General features: G+C 41.1%; 1 pseudogene; it reads right to left on the bottom strand.

The window, feature by feature from the left end:
- Positions 1 to 8,027, bottom strand: part of LOC103744220 — a 38,570-nt pseudogene that overhangs the window by 20,022 nt on the left and 10,521 nt on the right.

Genomic DNA, 8,027 nt, shown 5'->3' with positions numbered 1-8,027 from the left:
TGACTGTTCTTTTATATTCAGTGTCCTGTGTTATCTCTAGGGGGTTCTCCTTGTAGAACTCTTCTACAGAATTGGTGGAATTTGGTGGGGGCATAGTGTTTGGCTTTCCATTTTATTATTCTTTCATTGTGATCTTGGCATGTGAATTTCTTTTGTTGATTCTGATATGAGAATTAAGTTGAAGTATGCTTCTGTTTGTTTTATCCAGGCACCTAGATCCTTTCTTTATTGGTTATGTAAAGCTGGTTGGTACAGAGTTCAGATTCTCTAGGGTTTAATTTGGAGGGAACTGATGGCTTCATATCAGCTATTCAGGAGAACCCACAGAAGCCTAATTCAGGTTCCAGTCAGGTACACTCAGGCTTCCCTCCCTACGTGGAGGCAGGATCTAGGCACTCTCAGGCAGTCCACCCTCTCAGATGGTCTGCTAGGATCTCAGCCTTAGCCTACCAAAGCCAGTAGGAGGAGCCTCACGAAATCCCAGGTAGGGGGATGGGTATGGAACAATTAGGGGAAGCTCACCACCATGTGCAGGCAGGATCCAGGGGCTCTCAGGCAATCCCCTGTGTTCTCAGACCCTCTATCAGGGAAAGGCCCTGATACACATTTTTAATGCCAGCGTTCAGGAGGCTGAAGCAAGAGGATCATGAGTTCTAGACTGTGCTGTGAGTGAGAGCCTGTCTCAAATAGTAACAAATAGTAACAAATCAATCACTCAATCAATAAAAAGGTACATAATGCTTTAGTGAAAAAAGAAGGCAGGGACAGAGAAATTTGCACAGGCCCCTTGTAGCTTACCTTAGTCTTTCTTGTAAATGTACTCTAAACTGTGGTTTGGGAAGGTGGGAGAAATTGAAACAAAAATTAACTTATCACTAAAAACATTCGTATTTTCTTCAAATCACGGACATTGTTTCTAAGTGATCTGTTTCCTGGTAACTTCCTGTGCCCTTCCTGTGTCTTTCAGGAAATATTCTTTTCATTCATGATTTGCTGTATTCACCTACACAACCCAACCTGCTAGAATGGCACTGTTCAACTACTTTCATTGAAAGAAATTTTAAACGTCTAGATTTTTCTAATGGGCTGCTGGAGAACAAATCTAACCCAGGACTATCCTAGGCATTGTGGGACACAAGTCCCACTAAGGTCACAGCAAAGACATTTTTTTTTTTTAACTAAGTAACAGTTTGTATTGGATCCCACCTCTTCCATTGCATGGGTGTGCCACCTACTCCCCACCACACCCCTTCCTGTGAAAGGTCTTTTATATTCTCAACACCTGTGTTTCTTGAGAGATGAGTAAACAACTTCGGGCTAAGGGAGGGAACACATTGTGGTATTTTACCGGATTTCGAATTCCCCCTTTTAGACACAATTCTTTTATGCAGCATAGACTAATTGCAGACTGTAATCCTTCTGCCTCAGCAGCCTGACTGCTGGGATTATAGGCACCGACCAACACACCCAGCTTAAACAGTATTTTTGATAACCATGTTCTAAGTAATGAGAGGAAAACATCCTAAAATTTAACAAACATATTTTAATTTCTCCATTTCTGTCCATTCACATGAAACAGATCACTGCACAATTCAAATACAATGTCCTGAAGAGAAGATTCTCATGGTTCCTTCATAGAGAATAAACAACACAGAGAGAAACAGTGTGTGCATATGGTCATATACACCCTACAGGAAAGGAACATAGAGACCTGGGTGGTGGCCTCAAGAGCTCTGTTTGAGTATTAAATATATGGTTCCTCTTCCAATCTCTCATTTACTTCTTGTACTAAATGGGTATTCCAGAAGTTTTAACAGTATCACCATGGAGACAAAAATCAGATCCCCAGAGCAGAAGAGAACAAACACATCCTTTGCTTCATATGTATTACAATGGTTTGTTCTATCCAAATCCCAACCCAATCCAACAAACTCTTGTCTCACAGTATTTAATTTCTTTTATGGAAAATTTAAATAATTTTTCTCTTTAGGTGGCCAACACTTGAAAGATAATGGTTAAGAAACAATGGTATTGGGAGCTGGAGAGATGGCTCAGCAGTTAAGAGCACGGGCTGCTCTTGCAGAGGACCTGGGTTCGAGTCCCAGCACCCACATGGTGGCTAACAACTATTTGTAACTGTAACTCCAGTTCCAACACCCTCTTCCGACCTCCACAGGCATCACATGACATGAGTGCACTTACATACATGCAGGTAATACACTCATACACATAAAAGAAAAAAAAAAAAGAAAACAATGGTATTGTCAAGCATATGCCTCTAAGTCCAGCACATGGAAGGCAAGGCCAGAAGGCAGGAGGATCAGGAGGTGATCAGCCTCGACTACATAGTAAATTCAATACCAGCCTGGGCTACATGGGCCCTTGAAAACTAAAACACTAAAAAACTGAAAAAGAAATTTTAAAAAAAGTAAGCAATGGTATTAAGCAAAAAATTCTACCCCCATTTAAGCCCCATATATTTTAAAGAACTGGGATCTTTTGAGGATGTGATAATAATGGTTCAGGATTGCTGTGCACTTACCATGTGCCAGAAACCACTCTTAGTGCTTGGTAGGTCCTAAAACATCCCCTGGGAATTAGAGGGTGTTACCATGGTGTCTAGAATTTGGAGACATGGGAAGTCACATGAAATCAAAACCCCATGGCATGTGGAGTTTCTTAAAGGCAGGAGAGTTTCTGAGAACACTTGCTCTAGTTCCTCGGGAACAATCCTGAAGCTACTTACTTGGCACAGCCACGGCACTCACTAGAATCAGCAGCACCAAGACAGCAGTGGAGACTCCACTAATGAATCCCTTGGTAGTGGTCACCTTTGGCTTGTGACTGGGGATGGCTTTCTAAGGAAACAGCAGTAAATTGAAGAGGTATCAGGTTAAAGGAACAGAAAAAACATCCGCGTTAACCTAGACCTTTATTTTTATTGCCAATTGGCTACTTCTGGAACATATGAGACCATACAATCTCAGATGTTAATGATCAATGAAATTCTACGACAATTTAAAATTCAAAGTGTCTTCTAAGATGATAGAAATGCTTTTTATTTTGCATGAGGTGATTTTTATTTTTACTTTTTTATAACAGGGCTCCCTATGTAGATCAGGCTAACCTTGAACTCACAAAGATCTGTCTTCCTCTGACTCTCAAGTGATGAGAGTAAAGGCATGCACCACCATGCCTGCCTTGAGGTGATATCTAAATGGGTGGATGCCTTGATCAAAGTTCAAACCAAATACATAAGGATGAGTTTACATATCATGTATGTAGGTATATTTACTTTACCAGGTAATAGATTATTTCCCTAAAATGCATCATCCTATCATATTAGAAAATGTTCATCTATAAGTTGAATTGCTCTGATGATATCCAAATGTGCTCAGTTACTGAATCTGATCTTTGCTTTAATTTTATTTACTTTTGTTTCATGTGTATGAGTGTTTTGCCTGTGTGTACAATACTCTTGAGACCCTATATCACAAACCCCCAAAAGAAAAGCAAAAATGTATGCTGCTGTACTCTGTTTTCAGTGTGCCTGAGACAGCTTGACATCTTAGAGTCGATGCACAAAAGCCCATGGTTACTGCCACTCGTCTTGATCTTACTTCTAAACTGTGTCTGCTCGCTGCTAATCATGATTTTAATGCAGGTACCCAAGGCCAAGAGGAATCTTACCAGGAAATGTTCCTTTGTTTGACATACAGCCATGAATCTGTTCACTTAGCAGTACAATAAACATTTACATAATGGTTTCTGAGATGTAACTAATATATAAAACTTCACTTCAGGGGCTGGAGTGATGGCTGAGTGGTTAAGTGATGGCTGCTCTTGCAGAGGACTGGGGTTTGATTCCCAGTACTCACATGGCAGCTAACAAGCAGTTCCAGGAGATCCAATGACCTCTCTGACCTCTGTGGGCATGACATATATGCACTTACTTATAGATAATACACTCATACACATAAAATAAAAATAATAGATAAAATGTTTTTTTTTAAGTTCATTTCTGCAGCCAGGCATGGTGACTCATGCCCTCGTATGCTGCTGTACTCTGTTTTCAGTGTGCCTGAGACAGCTTGACATCTTAGAGTCGATGCACAAAAGCCCATGGTTACTGCCACTCGTCTTGATCTTACTTCTAAACTGTGTCTGCTCGCTGCTAATCATGATTTTAATGCAGGTACCCAAGGCCAAGAGGAATCTTACCAGGAAATGTTCCTTTGTTTGACATACAGCCATGAATCTGTTCACTTAGCAGTACAATAAACATTTACATAATGGTTTCTGAGATGTAACTAATATATAAAACTTCACTTCAGGGGCTGGAGTGATGGCTGAGTGGTTAAGTGATGGCTGCTCTTGCAGAGGACTGGGGTTTGATTCCCAGTACTCACATGGCAGCTAACAAGCAGTTCCAGGAGATCCAATGACCTCTCTGACCTCTGTGGGCATGACATATATGCACTTACTTATAGATAATACACTCATACACATAAAATAAAAATAATAGATAAAATGTTTTTTTTTTAAGTTCATTTCTGCAGCCAGGCATGGTGACTCATGCCCTCAATCCCAGCACTCGGGAGGCAGAGGCAGGTGGATCTCTGTGAGATTGAGGCCAGCCTGTTAGTGAATCCAGACCAGCTAGGGCTACAGGGAGACCCTGTCTTAAAAAGAACAACAACAACAACAACAACAAATCATTTCCGATCAACTGGACTACCCCACTGCCCCTTAATTACAACTGTTATTAAGTTGTTGCATTTTTTAAAAATATCAAGCTGGGCATTGTGGCACCCATCCATAATTCCAGTACTCAGAAGGCTGGAACAGAAGAGTCATGAGTTCCAGGCCAGCCTGAGCTACCCAAGACCCTGAATAAATAGAAAAAATAAAAAGGCCAGCTCAAACGTACATGGCCATCTTCAGCTATGTGCAAGTTCTGTTCTTTCTGTCATTAAGGGCCCGATGTGAATAGCTTCCCCCAGCCTTGAGTTTCCAGCCAGGTGCACAGTGCTAAGGATCAAGCCTTTCACACGCTAATCAACTACACTGCTACTTCCAGACCTGACTTTCTCATTAGATGACCACATATCACTCATAACTTATTTATCAGTTTTCCTCTACCTCTGTTTCTCCTGTATTACAGATACTACAGTAAGACTTTTTTTTTCGACCCAGCAGCCCAAAGAAAAAAAATCCTGACCTCCCTCGGCTTCCCTGGGCCTGTACAACCCACAGGCCTCTCTGTGGGGTAGGTCCATTGCGCCCTCCGCCTTGATTCACCCAGCCTCATTCACGCTCCCATCTCCCCAGCAGGTCTCTCCTCCTAGCCTGGATCCTGTCCCATTCCTTGTCTTGGTGCCCCAGACATCTGGGGAACCACCACTGCTTCCTGATCCTTTGCATCCAGGCCAAGCCAGTTCCTTCTGGGGTCCCCAGGAGTACTCTGGGCCTGGCCCCACCCTCACCTCCCTCTGCTTCCCTGGGCTGCACAACCCACCAGCCTCTTTCCTGGATGCCAGGGCTGACCTTTCCTCTTCCTGATCCTTTGCATCCAGAACAACCCAGCTCCTCAGTGCAGTCCCCAGGAGCCCTTGGGGCTGCTTCCAACCCCCATCTTCCTTTTCATCTCTGGGTGGCACGGCCACAAGCTGCCCTAGACCAGCATCTTTCCTGGGCCTGGCTCCCAGGCCAGTCCAACCCCCAAATTCATGAGGACAAAATCTTTACTGGAGGGATCCAGACCTTAGGAGAAAGCCTGAGAGCATCTAATCCTCATCTGGCTTGGGCCTCTGTGGGAACTCCTGAGGACAGAAGCAATCTGGCCACTCCAATGTAAAAATCAAAAGAGAGAACCTGAAGCTTAGAGGAAACAGTTTTTCACGCAAAAAAGTAAACCACAAAGACACATAAAGTTCACAAAAAGAAGCAGACCTAAACTTGAAGGCTTGAGTCCCACACAAGAATCAGAAACTACAAAAGAAATTCGCATGTCAAAATCACAGGGGAAAAAATAACATGAAAAAAACAAAATAACATATCCCCACCAAATACTAACAGTCCTCTAGAGGAGGCTGAGAGGCCCCTAGAGATAATGCAGGACAAGGAACTCAAAAGAAAAATTATAAACATGACAAAAAAATTCAGTGAATTTAAAGAACACACAAAAAAGAAATAAAAGAACTGAAGGAAGATAGGGATAAACTTCTGAATGAATTCAGGAAAGAGCTAGAAATATTGAAGACTACTCAGGCTGAAATGAAGAAGGAAGTGAAACACTCACTACGCCAATTAGAAATGATAGGAGAAAGCCTCGCCAATAGGATGAATGAATGGAAAACAGAGTATCAAGACTGGAAGATAAAGTGGACGAACTAGACCACTCAAGCAAAGATTACAAAAAATTTAAGAAATCAAAAGAACGGAATATGCAGGAATTATGTGACACCATAAAAACACCAAACTTACAAATCACAGGCATACAGGAAGAAGAATCCCAAGACAATGGCATGGACCAGATCTTCAACAGAATTGTGGAATAAAATTTCCCAAAATTAAAGAAAGTCATGCCCATACAAATACAAGAAGCATATAGAACACCAAACAGACAGGACCAGAAAAGAAACTCTCCACGGCGCATCATAGTAAAAACGCTAAACGTACAAAACAGAGAAACAATACTGAAAACTACAAAAGAGAAACAAACCACATATGACGGAAAACCCATCAGAATTACAGCTGATTTTGCAGTGCAAACTTTGAAAGCCAGAAGAGCCTGGACCAAAGCATTTCCAGTTTTAAATGACCACAGATGCCAACCCAGATTGCTATACCCAGACAAAATGTCTATTATAGTCGAAGGGGAAAGAAAAAATCTTCCATGACATAAATAGGCTGAAGGAATTCATGTCCACAAAACCAGCCCTTCAGAGAGTTCTAGAAGCAATACAAAGAGCTGAAGAAAGGAACGGCTATACCCAAGGGGTAGCGGAAGGAAATTCAATGAAGGTATAACTGTGGAAAAGTACAGTTATATCAAGAATGTAAACAGAAATAAAAGTGACAGGAGTCAATACTCATCTTTCAATAGTAACTTTAAATATTAACGGACTGAACTCCACAGTCAAAAAACACAGACTAGGTGAATGGATTAAGAAACATAACCCAACTTTTTGTTGTCTGCAAGAAATTCATCTCACTTTCAAGGCCAGACACTATCTTAAAGGATGGAAAAAAAAAAATACCAAGCAAATGTTACTAAGAGAAAAGCAGGTGTAGCAATTCCAATATCTGACAAAATAGACTTTTACACTAATCAGAAGAGATAAAGAGGCCCACTTCATTCTGCTCAAAGGAACAAAAGATCAAAAAGAAATAACAAAAAGATATTACAATCATGAACATACATTCACCAAACTCTGGTGCACCCAACTTCATAAAAAAATACTATAGAACTTTAAGACCGAGATTAATCCCAACTCATTAATAATAGGGGACTTCAATACCCCACTGTCTCCATTAGATAGGTCAACAGGGCAGAGAGTTAACAGAGACATCTGAATTAAACAATACCATATATCAAATGGACTTAACAGACATCTATCGAGTATTCCACCCAAGCACCAAAGGACATACTTTCTACTCAGCACTCTATGAAACCTTCTCCAAAATCAACCATATACTGGGGCACAAAACAAACCTCAACAAATACAAAAAGATTGAAATAATTCTATGCATTCTATCAGACCACAAGGCAATAAAGATTACAATCAACACCCGAAGAAGCCCTAATCACCACATGAACACATGGAGATTAAACAACACACTCCTGAATGATGAATGGGTCAAAAGAGAAATGAAGAAAGAAATAAAAGTATTCCTGGAACTAAATGAAAAGGACAATACAACACAACAAAACATCTGGGACACACTGAAAGTGGTCCTTGGAGGGAAGTTTAAACCTCTACGTGCCTACATCAAAAAATCAGAAAGAACACAAATAAATTACA

This window comes from Nannospalax galili, unplaced genomic scaffold, assembly GCF_000622305.1.
Source record: "Nannospalax galili isolate Female #2095 unplaced genomic scaffold, S.galili_v1.0 scaffold382, whole genome shotgun sequence".
Taxonomy (NCBI): Eukaryota; Metazoa; Chordata; class Mammalia; order Rodentia; family Spalacidae; genus Nannospalax; species Nannospalax galili.
This window is presented reverse-complemented; position numbering and strand designations above follow the sequence as displayed.